Source organism: Nannospalax galili, unplaced genomic scaffold, assembly GCF_000622305.1.
Source record: "Nannospalax galili isolate Female #2095 unplaced genomic scaffold, S.galili_v1.0 scaffold667, whole genome shotgun sequence".
NCBI classification, from domain to species: Eukaryota; Metazoa; Chordata; class Mammalia; order Rodentia; family Spalacidae; genus Nannospalax; species Nannospalax galili.
In genome coordinates, this window is record NW_008358387.1 from 2408016 (window position 1) to 2429283 (window position 21268).

At 42.3% G+C, this 21268-nt stretch overlaps 1 protein-coding gene across 1 annotated transcript in view; it reads right to left on the minus strand.

The window, feature by feature from the left end:
- C1qtnf2 (C1q and TNF related 2) overlaps positions 1-21268 on the minus strand; it is a 67353-nt gene that overhangs the window by 21485 nt on the left and 24600 nt on the right. Inside the window, exon 2 of the mRNA XM_008821665.3 lies at positions 1500-1731. The gene's annotated coding sequence lies outside the window, so the exon portion shown is untranslated. The remainder of the gene's footprint in view (positions 1-1499; positions 1732-21268) is intronic.

Consider the following 21268-nt stretch of genomic DNA (forward strand, 5'->3'; position numbering starts at 1 on the left):
CCTAAGATTATTCTCTGACCTCTACATGCACTCACACGTGTGTGATACACACACACACACACACACACACACACACACACACAAACACACACACAAAATGACTTCTTGGGAGAACTTGCTGAAGACTTGATAGAGACAGAGTAGCTTCAAAGACGATCCTGGACTTGTGAAAAGAATTTCATTTCGCCCACACGATGACACACAACACCAGCATTAGAACAGAAGTGATGCCCCTGCTAGGATCTGGGAAGAAGTCACATATTTGACTGCCACGTACTGGATGAGTTAGAATGAAGAGCAGAAGTGATGTTCAGAGAGATGTGGAGGGCTGAATTAGCTAAGTAAGTGGAAAGTTAAGTACCCCATGAAGATGGGAGGGAAGAAATCAGGACAAGAGGGGAGAGGTCTTTACTAACACGACTGTCATCATCACTGCTGGTTGAGTGTAACAGAGCATAGTCTCTGGCAGGTGGTCAGTTAAGGAACGGACCTTGGAAGGGTTGCAAACTGATAGTTTTGCGGTCAGAAAGCAGAAGAGCATCGCACTGAGGCTGCACAGAGGACTTCAGGTGTTACAGGAGGGACTGGGCTGGAGGACCACTACCAGCCACTGCAGTCTTTGGCTGAGCGGTCCTAGGGTGTAAAGAATGAGACTACCACAGAAGGCTCTGGGGTTGGCTTAGGTGATAGAGTGCTTGCCTAGCATGCATGAACCCCTGGCTTTGATCTCCAGCACAGCATACACCTGGCATGGTGGTGCATGCCTGTAATCCCAGCATTCAGTAGGTAGAGGCAGGGGGATTGATAGTTCAAGGTCACCCTCCACTATATAGTGAGTTTGAGGCTAGTCTGGACTACATGGAACCCTGTCTCCAAAACAAAACAAAACAAAACAAAGCACAAGGATTATCGACAAGCAGTTTGAAGGAGGAGGGAAGTGAAGACAGCCGTGAAGAAGTAGATGTAATTCTCTGTCATTTACTATACCTTTCTGAGCTCTGTCTGCCGGTTTGCATGATGTATTTAAGAGCATCTCAAGAGCGAACAAGTCATTGTTCAATCAGTGTTAGCTCTGAATCCAGGTACTGGACTCAGGCATAGAAGGGTTCAAATTCCTTTGCCATCAGTTACTATCTGGAACTTTGAGTTTGTCATTGTCTCTGAGCCAGTTCCTCTTTTGCAGCTGGAGATAACTTGTTGTCATGGTAACAAAAGCGCACAAGTTAAGGGCCCGAGGGCCTGGCACCAAGTAGGCACTCAGTAAACCGCAGAGCTCTTGCCAGCTTAAAGTGTAAGCCACCAGTCAGAGCCTGGCACACGGCACGCTCTTTAGAGATGTTTTCATTCGGGTTATAATACTCAAGGCAGAGGTGGAGAGGCCGGGGCTGTCCAGCCTGAATCCCCGGGCTCTCCAGCTGTGTCCTCCACCCGCCGCCTGCGCATCCTCAGTTCCCCGCCGCCCACCCGCACTGTCCGCCCTGGCGGGGCCGGACACTCACCCTCTCTACCCGGCCAGGTCCAGGACGCCTGAGGGCGCAGCTCTCGGCGGTGCTCCGGTCCTGCCTCCGCAGCAGCGTTGGACTGATCAGCCCTGGCATGGTTTTCCCATCCCGTCATGGGCGGAAACCTTCCTCTCAGTCACGTGCTCGGGCCCGCAGCTGGAGCCTCACTCTTTGGGTTTCAGAAGGCTTTCCATGGGCAGAGGGAGACCTTGGTCGTGGCGACGCGTTTCTGTGTACAGAAGTTGTCAGTGCGTTTGAAGGCTTTGCTTCTCTCTGTTCTGTCCTCTGCGCCCTTCTACTAGTTACTAGTATTTCACTGGACTTGGGAGCATCTGGTTAACAACCGTCTTATGAAACAAAGCTTACAGTCAGAATGTTAATGCAGATATGCCTTCGAAACCTAATGCTGCTTCCACCAACCCTAGATAAACCAGTGAACTGCATAGATAGCTTTTCCTTTTTCCTTAAAGTGGGAAGACTAACAGTGATCTTACCTACACCTGTCTTTCCCCCCATAGTTGGGACACTCACCTATAAGGCATTTGGTAAGGTGTCAAACTATACAGAGACTAATTATTAATAATACATAAATTTATATGCAGCTACAAATTGTACTGATGATAAATATTATATAAATAACATATTATCTAATAGCAATTTATATGTTATATAATATAAAATAAATATGATAATGTAAGTTAGTGGGCTCAATCTTTGATAAATTTAAAAAATTGAAAATGACATTTATTTATTTATTTGTATGTGCATGTGTATATGTAATATGCTTGGGCCGGTGTTCAACACTGCATGTGTGTATGTCAGAGGACAATGTTCGGAAGTCAATTCTCCCTCGCCATATGGTGGATCTTGGCAGTGGAATATAGGTCATCACATTTGATGTCAAGCACCTTACCCACCTTTACCATCTCTCTGGTCCTTAAACAATTAAGGCGTGGTGTCTGCTGTCATGAAGCTTAGAGTCTAGTGAGAATGACACAGTAAAGTGGTCACAAGTAAAGTGCGTGTGACAGAAGAGAGAAACTTTGAGTTTGAAGTTGGGTGGTCAGGAGAAGGCTTGGGAAGGTAGAGTTTTGATGAACCCCGGGATGCCTGGGACCTGTCAGGGGAAGGGGAGGTGTGAGGTGAAAACACAAGTCGTAGGAGGTGACGTGAAGTGTCGTGTAGGGTGTCGACGCACAGGAGGCGGAAGTGGGTTCTCCCTCCACTCAACACCACATTTTGCTGTTTTCAAATGTGTCAGGAATAGAAAAGGTTGAGGAGACCCTGGATAGGATGCCTGGGGGCTGTCACCTGTCCAGTCTGTTCTATGTACTTACATACTTGAGTTCAAGATGGAATAAATTTTTTTTTATTCCTGATCCTACATTACATTCAAGATGGTGTGTTTCTATAGGCAGAGGCTGGACAGGTAATGCATACTAATCCAGTGCTCCAGAGGCCAGTACTGGAGGATCAAGGGTTTGAAGTCAGCCTGGATCATACAGTGAGACCCTGTCTTAATACAATACACAATATAAACAAAATGTCTCCAAAAATTGCCCTCTGGTGAAAGCTGCCGCCCTGTGGACTGTGGGCAGGCCTGCTTTGGTCTGGTGGGTGGTCCAGGTATCATTTCTTTTGGTGCCCCTCAGGCTTGCCCAGTATTTTGACACTGTGACACAATGTTGTCACCTTCAAAGTTCATATTAGAGAATCACATTATCAAGTTACAAGAAACATACACACACACACACACACACAAAATCTCATAATGCTTTAAGTACGTTTACTAATTTGTGTCAAGCCACAGTCATAGCTATCCTAGGGTGTATGCGTCCTGGGGATCACACATTGGATGTACCTACGTGCAGGCATGAGTCCAAGCAAGCCAATCCACCCTCCCCTGTGATCTCTATGAAAGGGTACAACTTTTCTTCTGAAGTGTTAGCTTCAGAGACAGTCCTGGGCTGCCTTGACTCATGACTTCCCGCCACTTGGAAAGAGGCTGCTTAGGGCGAGACAGTGACATTCCCAAACAAGAAGGACTGGAAGGTAGAGCAGGTGCTGTGACTACATTATAAAGTCCTTTGTTCTGATACTTCAATACTTGGGATAAAAATCATATTCTCTTATTCTTTCTTCTTCTCTCTTTAAACTAACTTCAATGATTCCTGTTAGTAACTGTGAAAAGAGACCTACTGCAGTATCCTTCCACACCTAGTTCCAACCTCTCCTCTTTTATGAAGTCCTCTCAACACAGAAGGAAATGAAAAAAAATGCTTTCTTTGAATTAACTAGTGATTTGCTGGATCCCAGCAGCCAAATCTGTGCACACCTTCCAAACTGAGTTTACTGTGTCATGTTGGTAGTTTGGACACATTGCGGTGTGAAAAGGAACACCACAGAAAACAGCAAACAATACAAATCAGTGTGGAGTTCCCCGAAACCCGGCCCCCAGCCTGCTCACCAGTGTACCACTCATTGAATAGTATCATGTACTATTTGTGATACCTCTTGCTGTTTCGAAAATGGTGACATGAGCTGAAGAGATGACTCAATTATTAAGAACACTAGCTGCTCTTCCAGAGGACCCAGGTTTGATTTCCAGCACCTACGTGGTGGCTGACAACCATCCATACCTCCAGTTCCAGGAGATCTGATGCTCTCTTCTGTCCTCCTCAGGGCCCTGCATGACCTGGGTGCACTTACACACATGCAAGCAATACATACAGATAAAATAAAATCAATAAATAAAATATTTTAAAAAGAAGATGGTGACATCAGGTGGACAAGTATTCCCTGGTATAGGCTGCATCTGAGTCTTCAGATTCACAAAGAAGGAAATATCCTGCAAAAGAATTTAGTGCATGGTCCTCATTCCATGCACAAGCCCAGGAGGCCCAGAGACCTTCAGTGGCTTGATAGTTGTAGCACCAACGTGAAGTTCACGATCTTTGATTTATGCCCATAGCTAAAATACAGGTTACTCTGTCCTTTTCAAACTTTCCTTCCCTTACTCCACTTTTGGCACAGAAGTGTCTACATACCATTGCTAAATCTTTCCAAAACCTAGTGGCCAAGTCCCAAGAAGGCAGATTGTATTTTCAACACAAGGCTTTGAGGCTGTAAAGTTCTCCAGAAAGAGGTCATTCCAGACCGGGTCTTAGTAATATAGTGATGCTGGGGAGAAGCTGTTGAGGTCATTCTAGACAGGGTCTTAGTAATGTGGTGATGCTGGGGAGACAGCTGTTGAGGTCATCCTAGACAGGGTCTTAGTAATGTGGTGATGCTGGGGAGACAGCTGTTGATAGGGTGGGCTTGCTGCCATTCCAAGGACTTCTTTTCTTTTTCAATTAATTTTTATTTCATGTGTATGAGTGTTTTGACTACATGTATATAAGTGTACCACATGTGTGCAATGCCCTTGGAAGCCAGAAAAGGACATAGTATCCCTCTGAAACTGGAGTTAGAGATGGTCGTTAGCTGCCATATGGGTGCTAGGGACGGAACTTAAATCTTCTGCAAGAGCAGCCAGTGTTCTTAACTGCCAAGCCATCTCTCCAGCCCCATTCCAAGGACTTCTAGGCTGGTAGGCCCGGGAATTATACTCACTGATGTAATGCCATTTGAGGGACTAGGTCATAAAAGCCTCAAGGTAAGATGGTAAGAGACTGAAGTAGATGTTAGCTACTTATGTCACTTAGGATGAAATAAGATAGTTGTTCAGCTCGAAGGAAAGTGTGTGGATTAAGAAAAATTAAAAATATACTTTTTTTGAACATAGCAAGACCATTTTCAGGAATTTGTTCTGGAAGTGTGCCATATGGATATTTATTGCAACTTGTTTGAATTAATAAAAGACTGGAAACTACAAGGGAGCTAATTAAATGCATCGCTGTATACTTGTATACACATATATGTTCAAAAAGTGTAACTCGGGGCTGGAGAGATGGCTCAGTGGTTAAGAGCACTGACTCTTCTTGCAGAGGACCTGGGTTTGATTCCCAGCCCCCACATGGCAGCTACAAACCGTCCTTAACTCTGGTTCCAGGGGAATCTGAAGCCCTCTTCTGACCTCTGTGGCATTGCATGACACGGGTGCACTCACATACAAGCAGGCAATATACTCATACACATAAAATAAGAATAATAAATAAAATATTTTAAAAAGAAGAAGAAGAAGAAGAAGAAGAAGAAGAAGAAGAAGAAGAAGAAGAAGAAGAAGAAGAAGAAGAAGAAGAAGGGGAAAAAGAAAATAACTCACAAGGGAACACAAAGTGTCCCATCCAGGTGTGATGGCGCAGACCTTAATCTCAGCACTCTGGGGGTTGAGACAGGAGGATTATGAGTTTGAGCCTGGCTGGGGCTATCTAGTGAAACATTGTCTTAAAAAAACACTTTTTTTTCTTTAACTCATGAGGTAATTTCTGGAGACAGGAACTAGAAAACAGTTAGGATGGGCCCACTTATTTTCCTTATATGTCTTGGAATGATGTGAATTTGAAAGTCATGGGAGTGCCTTGCTTATTCAATACCCTCTTCTCCAATAAAATAGAAAGTAAATTGCATACTGTGTTGCAGTTCTTAGAAATTCTTCTTTTGCTCTTATGGATGGGCTGGATCTGAGGGTGAGGCAGAGAGTTCAGAAAGTTAACAGTGTGTTATTTACAATGATATACTTTCTGTAGGGAAATAATGAAAAGAACAGTGTGTCCATCTGCTACCTTTGGGACCAGCGTTTCCTCCACGAGGCAGTGGCAGGTCACAATCATGAGGAGCTGGGGTGACTTAAATCCTGCCTCCCACCCCCAGGCACAAATTCCTCTACTAGACCACAGTAGGTAGTTTCCACAGGAGGGAAAAGAAGAAACAGAGAAAGTTTCTGCTGGCCAAAGGTTTCAGGAAAGTTGAAGTCCTAAGAGGGCTGGAGTTCCAGCACAAATGAGATCAGACAAAAATAGACAGCAATTCTGTTCCACAGGAAGTGACCCAGAAAAGCTGCAGCTGGATTCCAGATGTAACTTGCAGGGCCTTGACTAGAGGAATTTCATTTTTAGAATCAGATGCAAAAAAGCTCTTGTTGAGGCTTCTGGAAGGAACTCAGAAATGAACAGACAAGTTGGGCATAGTGACTCATACCCGTAATCCCAGCACCTGGGAAGCCGAGGTACTGATTACTAAAAGATTACTAAGGGGTCAGCCTGGGCTACATAGGGGCGTCAAGATGAGAAAAACAAAAACAAAGTCAGCAGACATGTTTGAGGGAGCCTCACTGGGAAGGCACAGCAGCTTCTGTTGTACAGATCAAGCTCTGAGGACTCAGGTCTAGACACGGGATCTACTGTATTTCTGAGAGTATAACTGTGGGGGAGAATATGAAAAGTTAGGGGTCTATCTCTGCTTTTTGGTGGGAAGAAGTGTAGCAACTCCACATTAGGAAGCGAGACATGATTGAACTGTACACATGACTTTAGATCATGGTTGGAAAGAGGCTTGTCTGCAGCCTTTGTGAAGCAGGAGGCAACTAATTTCTCTATGTCTTATATTTGGATGAGTTCTATGGACCCAGAAGATGCTCAGTTATATATGTCATGGCCACTTACATCTGACAAATTTATTTCCCCACAGTAAGCTCTATGTCTCTTTAATGATGTGTAGCTTGTAAGACTGGCCATCTTGTGCTGCGTAGGCAGTTGAGCTGGGAGCTAGGATGGAAGTCACAGCTTTCACTGTGTGGTTGCAAGGTACCCCGTGCATAGTTACATAGTAAATGCAAAACATGCTCTAAAAAAAGCTCCAGCCAGGCATTGCACACATCTTTAATCCCAGCTCTTGAAAGATAAAGGCAGGCGGATCTCTATGAGTTTGCAGCTAGCCTGATCTGCAAAGTGAGTTCCAGGTCAGCGAGGGTTACATAGGAAGACCCTGCCTTAACACCCCTTAAAACAACAACTCCAAAGAATAACCACTTTTCTTTTGAGACAGAGTCTTGCTATGCATCCCTGTCTGATCTTGAACCTGAAATATTCCTGCACAACCTCCTGAGTTCTGGCATTATAGTGCTGTGCCACCATGCCTGGCAAAAACATATTTTCATTATGTTATAATGGAGAGATTTGGGGGCTACTTTGCTAATCAGCAAGCTACATTACAAGATGTACAACATGACACTGACTAAAATAATATTAACCTAAAGCCAATCAAGCCTTCAGTTATTCCCTTTGACTAGCAGAAAACATATGGAAAGTAGAAATGAAATGGCCTACAAGAAAACCAACCCAGTGCAACGTAAAAGAAATGTTAATGCTGGGGCTTGGAGAGGTGACTCAGTGGTTAGGAGAGCGTATGGCTACTGCAGAACACCTGGGTTCAGTTCTCAGCACCCACCTTGGATGATTCACAACTGCCTATAACTTGAGCTTCAGGGGCTCTGATGCCCTCTTCTGGACTCTAAGGGCACCTGCACTCACATGTGCACATACACATAATTAAAAATAAAAAATAAAATCTTAAAAAAAATTAATGTCATAGAGAAAAGAAAAGTTGGGACAAAAATCAAGAATAGAAAGTATTTGGGGGTAATTAAAGGAACTTTGAATATGCACTGAGTATTATGTAATATTAAGGGATTAATGTTAATTTTCTTAGGTGTAAATAATGGTTTTGTGGTTATATAGGATAATGACCTTATTTTAAAGAGCTATGTACTGAAATATCTATGGGTGACGAACTGGGTCCTCTGCAAGAGCAGTCAGTACTCTTAACCGCTGAGCCATCTCTCCAGCCCCGAGAGACTTTTTATTATTTCTTCAACCTCATCCCTTGCAACGAATGTTTTTGTTTATATCCTTTTGATTTAATTTCTTTAGGTCATATATGTGTAAGAATTTATACATTTTGCTCTATATTTTCCATGTTTTAAAAATATACATTTTCAAAGCATTCTCTATTAGAGAAAGCCTCTGGATTTCAATGGTATATGTTATAACTTCTCCTTTTCTTTTTTTCAAATATTTTATTTATTATTTTAATTTTATGTGTATGTTGTATTGCCTGCATGTATGTAAGTGCATCCATTGTCATACAATGCCTCTGGAGGTCAGAGGGGTGTCATTTATTTATCATTATTTATTTATATTTTTATGTGTATGAGTGTTTTGCCTACTTGTATGTAAGTGCACCCATGTCATGCAATGCCCCCAGAGGCCAGAAAAGGGTGTTGGATCCCCTACAGTTGGAATTACTGATAATTGTTAGCAGCCATGTGGGTGCTGGGAACCAAACCCAGGTCCTCTGTGAGAGCAATCAGTGTCCTTAACTGCTGAGCCATTTTCCCAGCCCCAATTCTTTTGCAGTTTTAAAGACTTAATTTGTGGCCTAGAACATGGTTATTTAGAGAAGGTTCCAAGGGCTCCTTGATGTAGCTAAATGGTATATTTATGGAAAATATGGATCTTGATCTTTGGTTTCTCCCTCTGTCTCTGTCAGCAGATTTCAGCTGACAAGTTTATAGGTAGAATACTAACACAGCCACTCGAACCACTGGCCTTGTGTCCTGATGAAACTTGCTCAGTTCTGCTTTTCTCACGTGGAAACTTCTGTAATGATTTTCAAAGGAGGATTTTTTTTTAACATTGTTTTCTTTCTAAACTTATAATAACTTGCCTAATTTTGAGACTGTACTGATAGCCAATCAATTTGTAAATTTTCTTCTCACTGTAACCCAGTGCCTAAGATATAAAAGATTGTGCTGCTTCCCTTTCCGGCTCAGAACTTTGAGACCTACTAGGCTGGGCCAAGGCTGCAGCTTAAATAACCCTGCTTCCTGCCTCTCCTGGTGCTGTTTTATCTGTTCCACAACACCCGGGAACAATGTATATTCCATATCTATTGTGTGGAATATCATATTCATCTGTGATGTCCGCTTGATCTATGGGGCAGTTTAACTCTTCATTTTCTTTGTTAATTTTTGTTTGGATGAACCATCTAAAGATGAGACTGGGGTATTAAAACCACCCACTATTACTTTATTAGGACCTAGCAGACCTTTTATGTTCATTAGTATTTGCTTTATGAAATTGGGAACCAAAAAATTTGGTGCATATATAAATGATTTTAATATTTTCTTGATAAATTATTCCCTTTATTAATATGTAGTGGTTATCTTTTTCTCTTTTGAATAATTTTGGTTTGATGTCTGTTTTATCATATATGGGCAATAGTAATCCAGCTTGTTTTTGGATTTCATTTACTTGATAGACTTCCATCCTTTGGCTGTCAATCTGCCAGTGTCTTTACCAGTGAAGTATGTTTCCTGGAGACAACATTTAAGCCTAGGTTTATTTTTTAAAGATTTTATTTTTAAATTATATGTAGCTAGGCATGGTGGCACATGACTTTTGTCTTATCACCTGGAAGGCAGAGGCAGGAACATCTCTGTGAGATCAAGGCCATCCTGGTTTATATAGTGAGAGTGAGTTCCAGGCCAGCCGGGGCTACAGAGAGACCCTGTCTCAAAAATCAAAACAAAACAAAATTATGTGTCTATATGTGTGTGTGTCTGTGCACATGAGTACAGTGCCCATGGAGGCCAGAAGAGGGCATTGAATCCCCTGGAACTGGAGTTATAGGTGGTTGTGAGCTGCCCTACATGGGTGCTGGGAACTGAACTGAACTGCTGAGTCATCTCTCTAATCCCCTGGATCTTGTTTTTAAGATCCAGCTAGCTAGCCTGTACTTTTTTATTGGTTAAGTGAATCCATTTATATTTAACATTATTGAGGATTAGTTCCTAATTCTTATAATTTTGATTGCAATTTGTATTTTTTTTCCTTTTTTCTCCCATGTTACTATGAGCAGTTTGCTGGTTTACTGTGTTGGACATGGTAGATTCCTTCCTAGCTCTCCTTTGTTCCTCTTTCCCACTCGCAGAACTAATTTTTTTTCTTTTCCTCATGACTGAGTCTTTTTTCTTCTTCGATGTACTTTTCCTTTAACTCTCTTCACAGTGATGGTTTGGTGGTTATGGATTGTTTTATCTGTGCTTGTCTTAAAATGTCCTAATTTCTTTTTCAATTTTAAAAGGTCAGTTTACTCTATATAACAACCTCACTTATCAGTTATTTGCTTTCAGGGCTTGATGCATTTTTCTGTGTTCCCAGCTTATATGGTTGCTGATGAGAGAACTGATGTTAGTCTGACATGTTTGTCTTCGTAGGAGGGTTAGTGATTTTTCTCTTACAGCTTTTAGTATTGATTCTTTGCTTTGTATTTTTGACATCTTGGTATAATAGAGAGGTTCTTCTCTGGTCATGTCCATTTGGTGTTCTAACTACTTCTTATGTTTGGATGTCAGTTTCTTTATTTGGGAAATAGATTTGGAAAGTTTCTGGTATAATTTTATTGAATAGACTGTCTATGTCTTTAGTTTTTATCTCAGCTCCTTCTTCTAACCCATGAATTTTTTAGATTTGGTCTCCTGATCGTATTCCAGAATTCTTGGACATTGTGGTTATGCTCAGGTGTTTATTTTCTCCTTTGTTGATGTTTGACTATAGTATTTCATCAGCCTTTTCTCTAGTCCTTGTATTCTTTTTTCTGCTTGCTCGGTTGAATCTATTGGTGATGCTTTACACTGTATTTTATATTTCATTCATTTAGTCTTTCATTTTCAATATTTGCATTTGCTTTTTAAAAATATTTTATTATTTTTATTTTATGTATATGAGTGTATTGCCTGCATGTGAGTGCACCCGTGTCGTGCAATACCGTGGAGGTCAGAAGAGGGCTTCAGATTCCCCTGGAACTGGAGTTAAGGACAGTTCGTAGCCACCATGTGGGTGCTGGGAATCGAACCCAGGTCCTCTGCAAGAGCAGTCAGTGCTCTTAACTGCTGAGCCATCTCCCCAGCCCCCTCCATTTGCTTTTTAAAAATCTGAACTGTCTTGCTGAAAACTTCTGTGTTTCTGACTTTGCTGATCATCTCATTCATTTTGCTGACTTTTTCCTCTATGTTGTTAACTTTCTTCTGAGTTGAATTTATGTTTGTTTGTATCCTTTGAGATAGCGGTCATTTTTACTAGTAAAATTTTGAAATCCTAATTTGGCATTTTAGTTATTTCAGTATTGTTGAGTTTGGTAGTTTTGATTTGGAGGAGTTATGTTACCTTAGGGTTTCATATTTCTTGTTTCATATTTCTGCAAGTGGAGAGGCTAGAGAGATGACTCAGCAGTTAAGAGCACTGGCTGCTCTTGCAGGGGACCCAGGTTTGGTTCCCAGCACCTTTATGGCTGTAAACAACAGTCCTTAACTCTAGTTCCAGGGGATCCAATGCATTTTTCTGGCCTCCACGGACCTTGTACACATGTGGTGCACTTTCATGCATGTCGGCAAAATACTCATACATATTAAACAACAAAAACAACCTGCAAGTGGATGAGTCTTCTGAGGACTGTGGGCTTGTCCTGAGGGTAGGACAGCAAGTCTTTTTCAGTGAGGTCACCCGACTTATTTTTGGATGAGATTTATGCTTCCTAGCAGACTACCCGGCTAGAGATGTTTGGCTTGATTTACTTCTTTTTGGTGTGTTGCCTTTTTCCTCGCAAATTTCTAGTATCCATCTGTACCTCTGTGAATTTCCAAAGCCCTTCCTCTGCTTCGGAATGGAGACTACCTTTCCTTATTCTGACCCCTTTGATAGGTCACATGGGGGCAACTTCTAGCCCACCATCTTATGTAGAAGCTGCATTTGTTATTGTCATATACTGCCTCATCTAGAAACAACTGGACTGTTATATGGACTAATCTACTTGTTATGGTTTGAGCCTGAAATGTTCCTCAGAGGCATATGTTTGAACACTAAGTTCCCAGGTAGTGGTGCTGTTTGGGATGGTTGTGGAGATTTTGGGATTTGGGACCTAGGTGGAGGAAATGGGTTACTATGGGGTGGGCATAGCCTGGCCCTGATTCTAGCCAGAGCTCTCTCTACTTCCTGTCTGTCAAGACATAACAAGTCACACTGCAAACTCCTACACTATTGATGGAGCCTCAGGTGCCACTTTCTACTGTGTAATGGACTGAATTCCCCTAAACTGTAAGACAGAATCCTCCCTCTCTTATTTCAGTCAGGTATTGTATCACAACAATAAGAAAAATAACCAATACACTACTTAAGGTTCCGTTACTTAGAACAGAGAAATAGTAACATAAAAATATGAAATTACAGCTTACAAGATGCAGCTTATGCTTTAAATTGATAACATAAAGTACCTCCAAACCCCACCCCAAAGCCCAGCTACATTGGTCCAGAAAGCAAGGGGTTGAAAATGGGAGCATTCCTTACTTGACCTAATAAGCACAGAATTTAGCTTACAATTGCTGCAGTTGTGAGCTGTCAGTTTGGAAACCTTGTTTCCCAAAGGAGGAATGCTTCCACCAGGGACATACAGTGATCAAACTGAACTAGAAGTTAACACTGCTAAGGACATTTTGAGCTTGTGATAGGAGGATTCATTATAGTGATCCCAAGTTGGCCTGAGCTGTTTGTAGAGTACCAACTCCCCATAGAGGTCTAGTATATCCTGATTAGTAATCTCACTTTGTAACCATTTATTTGCATTTCAGCACGGCTCATATTCGTTTGTCAACACTATTTATTTTAATAGAAAGATAGATGTACCCATCCCTGCCTCCATCCCCCCCTAAAGTCACAAATACTTGATTGTTGGAGCTGGTTGTGTGGCAAGAATGTGTGACTAGCAAAGTGTAAGAAACCCATCTGAGGGGCTGGAGAGATGGCTCAGCAGTTAAGAGCACTGACTGCTCTTGCAGAGGACCCAGGTTTGATTCCCAGCACCTACATGGCAGCTATGAACCGTCCTTAACGCCAGTTCTAAGGGAATCCAAAGTCCTCTTCTGACCTCCATGGCATTGCACGACATGGGTGCACCCACATCATGCAGACAATACACTCATACACATAAAATAAAAATGATTAGTAAAATATTTTAAAAAAAAAGAAAAAAGAAACCCATCTGAGACTCCATTTGGAGTTCCCAGTTTTAAGGTGTTCCATGCTCAAGTTGATGGTTCCTGGAATGATACAGCCTGTCCCTACAGCCCTGACTTAGTTGTCTAATTGCTACAGTCAACACTTTTTATCACAAAATTAGCAACTTAAAACCACACATAATTTTTAAATTTTATTTATTAATTTTTTTATCTTTTTGTGGGTGTATTGTCTGCATGTATATAAGTGCACCCATATCATGCAATGCCCATAGAGTTCAGAGGAAGGTGTCGAATCCCCTGGACTGGAGTTACAGATTATTTATTTATTTATTTTTATTTTATTTTACGTGTATGTGTGTATTGCCTGCATGTGTAGGTAAGTGCACCCGTATTGTGCAATGCCTGTGGAGGACAGAAGAGGCTGTCAGATCCCCTGGAGCTGAAGTTAAAGACAGTTGTTAGCTGCCATGTGGGTGCTGGGATTCGAACCCAGGTCTTCTGCAAGAACAGCCAGTGTTTTTAACCGCTAAGCCATCTGTCCAGCCCCCACACATATTTATTATCTGTGTGGGGCAAAAGTCCAAAATCAGTCTTGTGGAATAATGCCAAGGTGTCACCAGGGCTGATTACTCTAGAAGTTCAAGTGGAGAATCTGTGTTCCTGCCCTTTGCAACTGTTAAAGTATACCTGTATTCCTTAATTGATCGCCCCTTCTTGCTTCCTCAAAGCTAGTTGAGTATCATCTTCAGTCTCTCTCCAACTTCCCAATCTTTGCATTTGCCCTAACATCTGCTGATTTTCCTGCTCCCCTCCCTGTGAAGACAGTGGGCCCGATGAATAATCCCTCTATTGTACAGTGACATGTTCACAAATGTCAGGAACTGGGAAGTGGATTCCTTGGAGGGGTCGTTATTCTGCATGCTGCTGGAGGAGCAGCTGGAGCTCACAGCTGACCTATTTGGGTCTCTTGCTGCACGGCAGTGCTTGGTTACGATGGATGTCTATTTTAGTGCTGCTTCTGTACTGTTCCTTTTTCTATAATAAACTACGTCTTTGTTATTATTGTCATTTTGGGTTCTATTAAGCAAGTCAGCTCTGTCACAATGCTGGCTTATGAGAGAATGTGTGAACTGCAGAAGAGCCACAAGCCTTATTAGGAAAAGCCATAAATCCCTTAAAGTGTCTAACTGGCTCTAAACTGGCAGCCTGGCCTTGCTCAAGCTTGGCGCCTTGCTCAAGACTTATCAAATGGTCACTCCCTGAACTGTGGAGTCCACCTATCTCCTTTAGTGCTACAGGTAACTCACCCACCTGCCTGAGCGAATAATCTTGAGAAAACAGACCCTCAAGGACACCAGACCCTGGCACGGAGTTAATGCTTGCAGCTGTGTGCAGCGGAGTTCCTATATAAGACCAGACATCTCCCTCTTCTGTTTGCAGATAATCATTCCTCGAGGAAAGCTTTCACCAGCCTTTGCTGGGTTCCCTGAGTCAAGGGAACTCATTCCTTGCCTGTTGCAGGTCTGGCTCTGACTCTTATTTCTAAATTTTAAATGCCTTCCTCTTCTGCCCTCCTAAATCTTAACAGCTTTCCTGTGTCACTGAGCTAGCAGACAAAGAACAGGACATTTTACTGACTGGAATGTCCTTGATTACAAGGACAAACTAGGCTTTCTATACAAATTGAGCAAGAAAGACTATGAGTGGGATTCCAGGGATACTTTAAAGATACTTTGAAGAGTTTCTGTGTCCAATAGTAAAAGTTAATTTTAAAAAAGAACAATTCCTGAGCTAGATGTGGTGGTACATGTCTAAAATTCCACACTTCGTAGGCAGAGACAGGAAGACTGAGAGTTTGAAGCTAGCCTGGGCCACACAGAGAGAGCCTGTCCTCCTCTCCCCAAACAAAACAACAACAAAACAAGACAAAGTCCTTTCCAATCTGGATCTTCTCCTTTTCTTACCAAACTGGCTAGAACATCAAAGCACAATGTTGAATACAAATGAAGGGAGTAGACATCCTTGTCTGTCTCTGGTCTTATGTCTTATGGGGAAGGTTTTCTCTCACCAATAAATACGTTAGGTATGGGTGTTAGATTTAGGAGGACAGAAAAGGAAGAAGTTTAAAGTTTAGAAATGAGTCACAGCCAGACCTGCAACAGGCGACAAATGTGCTCCCTGGATTCAAGAAGCCCAGCAAAGGGCTGATAGCTTTTCCTCAAGGAATGATTATCTGCGAACTGAAAAGGGAGCTGTCTGGTCTTACATAGGAACTCTGCTGCACACAGCTGCAAGAGTTAACTCTGTGCCAGAGTCTGGTGTCCTTGAGGGTCTCTTTGCTCAGGCAGGCGGGTGAGTTATCTATGGCACTAAAGGAGACAGGTGGGCTCCACAAACAGTCTCTCTCAGTCCAGGGAGTGACCAGTTGATAAGGCTTGAGCAAGGCCAGACTGCTGATTTAGGGCCAGTTAGCCACGCTAAGGAATTTGTCTTTATGGCCTTCTCTAATGAAGCTTATGGCTCTCCTGAAATTTACATATTCTATCAATGGGTACTCATAGACGCTGTTCATCAAACTTAGGAATTACTTTTATTTTTAGCTTATAATTTTTACTTATTTGTTTGCCTGCACATATGTAAGTGCACCCATTGGATCCCCTTGAACTGGAGTTAAGGACTGTTTTAACCACCATGTGGTTAGTGAGAACTGAATCTGGGTCTTCTGCAACAGCAACCAGTGCTATCTTAGCAACAGAGCCATTTTGCCAGACCGCTGCCCCTTTTTGCATTAAAGGATATTGGATTTCATCAAGTGCCTTTTCTGTACCTGTTGAGAATCTGTCTGTTTTATCTCTCTTACCCTTTTCATATGCTACATTGTACTAATTGTCACATTGAATTATCCTTGCATTTAGTCTCAGAATAAACTTGGTAACAAAATATACTCTTTATTATGTTGCAAGATTTGGTTTGCTAGTATTTTGTTGAGAAACTTTATGAGCATGATCTTAGTATTAATTTGATACTTTCTTGAGCTAATCGTCTGTTACTACCAAGTTGTGCTCTTCCTTCTGCTTTTTGTTTGTAAAAGATGGGTGCTCTTCAAACATTTGGTGCAACTTACCAGATGGCAATGAAGCCACCTGGTTCTGAACTCTTTTTTGTGGATATTTTGATTTATTACATTAGCTCAGATGTGTGTCACAAAGATTCATGTGTTAGAGACTTGGTTCTCAGTGTGGTGATTTGGGGGACCTTTAATAGGTGGGGGCCCAGGAGGAGCCCCTTCATGACCCTTCCTGCTGCTCTTGGCTTCCTGTCTCACCATGTGACCTCCCCTAAAACATGGTCATGCCTTTGTGTTGCCATCTGCAGCAGGGCCATCAAAGCTCGAAAAGCTGTGCCACACACTCCTGGACCTCCAGAACTCTATTCTCTAGAAGGCTTTTCAATGTAGTATTGGAAGTCTGATGCATGTTCTTTTTTTCTTTTTTTTCAATGTGTATGCACATGTTGCCTGCATGTAGGTCAGTGCACCTGTGTCGTGCAATGCCTGCGGAGGTCAGAAGAGGCTGTCAGATCCCCTGGGACTGGAGTTACGGACAGTTGTTACCTGCCATGTGGGTGCTGGGATTCAAACCCGGGTCTTCTGCAAGAACAACCAGTGTTCTTAACCGCTGTGCTATCTCTCCAGTCCCTGACACATGCTTGTTACTTGCTATGGGTCTGTGCCTGTTTCTTATTTCTTCTTGAGTCAGTTTTGGAAATACAAGCATGTCTAGGAGAAATTTTCCATTTCTTTTAGGTTATCTAATTCGTTGGTATACAATTGTTCACTGAATTTCTTTGGAAGCATTTGTTACTTTTTTGTAGGGTTGGTAGTAATGTCTCCTCTTTCATTCTAATTTTAAGGTTTTTTCCTCTATGAGAGTATAGGTAAAAGTGTGCTATTTTTCTCTTTTTTGTGTGTGTGCTGCATGTGCATGCAGGTGCATGAGCCCCAGTGTGTACATAAGGAGGCCAGAACAGGATGTCAAGTATCTTCATCTACTGCTTTCTGTCTCACTGCCTTGAGACAGGATCTCTTTCCTTTTTTTTTGGTCTTTTTGAGACAGGGTCTCCCTGTAACCCCAGCAGGCCTGGAACTCACTAGTAGACCAGGCTGGCCTTGAACTCACAGGGATCTGCCTGCCTCTGCCTCCCGAGTGCTGGGATTAAAGGCGTGTGCCACCACGCCCAGCCAGGATCTCTTTCCTTTAAAAAAACAATATTTTTATTATATGTATATGAGTGTTTCATCTGCATGTATGCATGTGCATAGCTGGTACCTGCAGAGGCCAGAAGATGGCATTGGATCCCCTAGAACTGGCGTTAGAGATGGTTGTGAGATGCCATGTGGGTGCTGGGAACAAAACTTTGGTCCTCTGAAAGAGCATCAAGTACTCTTAACTGCTGAACCATCTCTCTAGCCCTGAGTCAGGGTCTCTTACTGAACCAGAAGTTTGTCATTTTGGTTAGGCTGGCTGGCCAGAGAGCTCTCAGGGTCCACCTATCTCTGTCTCACAGCACTGAGGTTACAGGCATGTGCAGGCACGCCTGGCTTTTTATGTGAGTGCTGGGAATTTGAACCCAGGTCCTCATGGTGGCAGAGCAAGTGCTCTTACCCCGGGAGCCATCTCCCCAGCTCCTTACCATCTTTTCAAAGGACAAGATCCTGTTTTCATTTATCCTCTGTTTCAGTTACTTCTGCTCTGTTATGCAGCAATTTCCTCTGAAGTAAAATCTTCCATCTTGGAGGAAAACAGAGTGAACAACAGGATGTTCTGAAGCTGAGTAATCAGCAAGATGGTTTAAATTTAGAAAGATAACAGAAAATCTGAAGGGAGGTCAAAACCAGGATGCTCTAAGTTTAGAAAGGTAAACAACAAGATGTTTTAAGGGGAGATGAAACTTAAGCTCAGGAAGTAAACAGTTCATTAGCTTCAGGAAGTCCCTGAAATTGAAGTTTCAATAGACCAACCCCTTCTCTCCACAAGAGCCCTAAGAACTGCACAAGACTCCCAGAAGCTACTCAGAAGACTCAGAGACAAGCTGAGCTGCCTAGAAGAGGCTCAGACCAGGCTTGTGGCCTGGAAGAAACTGAAAGAGCTGTGTTCCCTGTAAGAGTCTCATGCCAACTGAGCTGCCTGGGAAGAACACTCTCCAGCCTGCTGGGCTGCCTTCAGGTTGTGCAGTGTGCTCCAGGCTTTCTGTGCCCTTGGGCTATCACCCATGCCATGGTGGGCTTTTGGTGATACTGAGTCATTTCTTCTCTGGTTAGTAAGTCTTCACCATACTCCTGTAAATAATCTCAATAAAAGCCATTGGGTCACCAAGTTTGTTTTTGGTGTTATCCTTTGGCCTATTGTTTAGTTTACTGTCTGGGGTGAGGAGACAGTTCAAGTCTTTCCAGGAATACTTTCACACATTATCTTCTCCTTTCCTTCTTGCTTTGGCTTTAGTTTCATTTCTGAAGGTGAAAGTCGAGGTTATTTCCCTTTTTAATTTAAGTACTAATACATTTCCTTTTGAACACTGTCTGATACATCCTATGTTTTGGCATGTATTTTTGTTCTCATTATTTCAAGATGGTTTGTAATCCTTTGGGTTTATACTCAGACATCAGTTACTTGGGAGTTGTGGGATAATTTATGCAAGTATTACTAGACTTGAGAATTTAGTGTTTAAGAAAATACAGTAAGTGATAACTGCCACTAAATTTGAGGAATGAAGACTTTCTCTTCATTCTGGGAAGAGAGCATCTTTGTAGAAAAAAGTTTTATCTGAACGTAATCATAACTTTACTGGATATAAACTTAGGATTTATTTTTTTTCTTTATTTTGTATTTACTTGTATGTGTGTATGCCCTATGTGTAGAGGTACCTATGGAGGACAGAAGAGGTTGTCAGATCTCCTGGACCTGGAGTTCCAGGCAGTTCTGAGGTGCCCTACAGGTGCTGGGAACCAAACTTGGATACAGCAAGTACTCTTAACCACTGAGTCTTCATCTCCCTGAATAGAAATTTAAATATGACTATAGCATTGTGGATGTTGACTAGCCAAAGGAGTGGAAGGGGCAAGTATCAAGCTAATGTCTGTCAATGTTAGCCCTCACTTTATACTCTGATGCTTGGCTAGAGCCTCACAAAATGCATTTCTTTATCACCTACCTCATCTCTTATTTTGCAGAGGTGCCTGACAGGAGCTCTAGAGGAAGGCCTGGGGCTGTGCTCTTTCCCTTCTAATGCTTTTCAGTAGCATCTCTGCAGAGTCTTCACCTTGAAAATAAGTTTCTGCCAAGTCATAGTTGATTTCTTTCCAGGCTTTTTCTGACTTACCAAACCACCTCATTATGCCCAGGGCTGGCAGTACCTGCAGGCTAGATGCTGTTCTTGTGAGTTCCTAAGCAATAACGCCATCCAAGCAGGGCCTCCTTCTGAGACCAATGTGTCTCATTTCCAGGGGACCCCTCCTAAGTTTCAGAGATCTCTATTCTGTTCACCAGCCCTTGGCTTGCTGGCTATGTCCCAAATCTACCATCTCTGTGATACCTTAGATCTCTTTGGCCTCTCCATTTCTCTATTATCTGGCTAGCGAGTTCTTTTTGAAATTTTTTTTTTAAAAATTACAACCATTTATCATGGTGTGTGTTTGTGTGTATATGCTGCACACATGTGGAAGTCAGAATGACTTTCAGGGGTACGTTTTCTCCTCCTACCACATGTAACCTGGGGGTCAAACTCAGGTCATTAGGCTTGGCAATGAGTGTCTTTACCTGCTGAGCCATCTCACCAGGCTTGGCCTGAATTCTTTATAGTAGATGCTATTTATTTGAAAACATGCAGTTTCTGCTTCCTGACTAAACCCTTTTTGGTCCATGGATTCTGATATATTTAAAAATAACAATTTTGGAGTCTGGAAATAGGCATGTGAGTGTTCACATTTATTCAAACCTCATTTGGTATATCTGGAATCTAAAACTAGAGAGTGGTGAGATGACTCAGCAGGTAAAGTCATTTGCCATGTAAACCTGACAACTGGAATTCAATCTGAGGAACCCACCTAAAGATGGAAGGACAAAACTGACTTTAGGAAGTTATCCTCTGTATTAGGGTTCTCCAAAGAAGCAGAACCAGTAGAATGAATATATATGTATAGAGATTTATCAGCTTAGCTCACAGGATAGAGTCTGAGTAATCCAACAATGGCTACACCACACTGTAGAGGCTAAGAATCTGTAGTCGCTCAGTCCACAAGGCTGGATGTCTCAGCAGTCCCAATCTGGTGCTGAAGGTCTGACAAATTCCGAAAGATCAGCTAGTCTTCAGTCTACAGCAGCAAGATGAACTCACCAGAGAGAGAAGGCAAGCAGCAAGAAGCCTGGCGTTCTCCTCTGCCTTGGCCTTTTATACCGGCTGCCATCAGAAGGTAACACCCACATTTAGGGTGTGTCTTCCGGCTTTAGATGATCCAATCAAGAAGATCTCTTTCATTTCAGTTAATCCCAGATCCAATCCCAGGATTAGCCATCACATCCTCTGACTCCCATAAGTGGCTGTGGCATGTATACATCCACACATCATAAAATACATAGTACCTACATACCACAACATAATAATAAAGTTTAAAAAGTATATATATATATTTTTCTGAAGGTGGAAGTCCAGGTTATTTCCCTTTTTAATTTAAGTACTAATACACACACACACACTATAT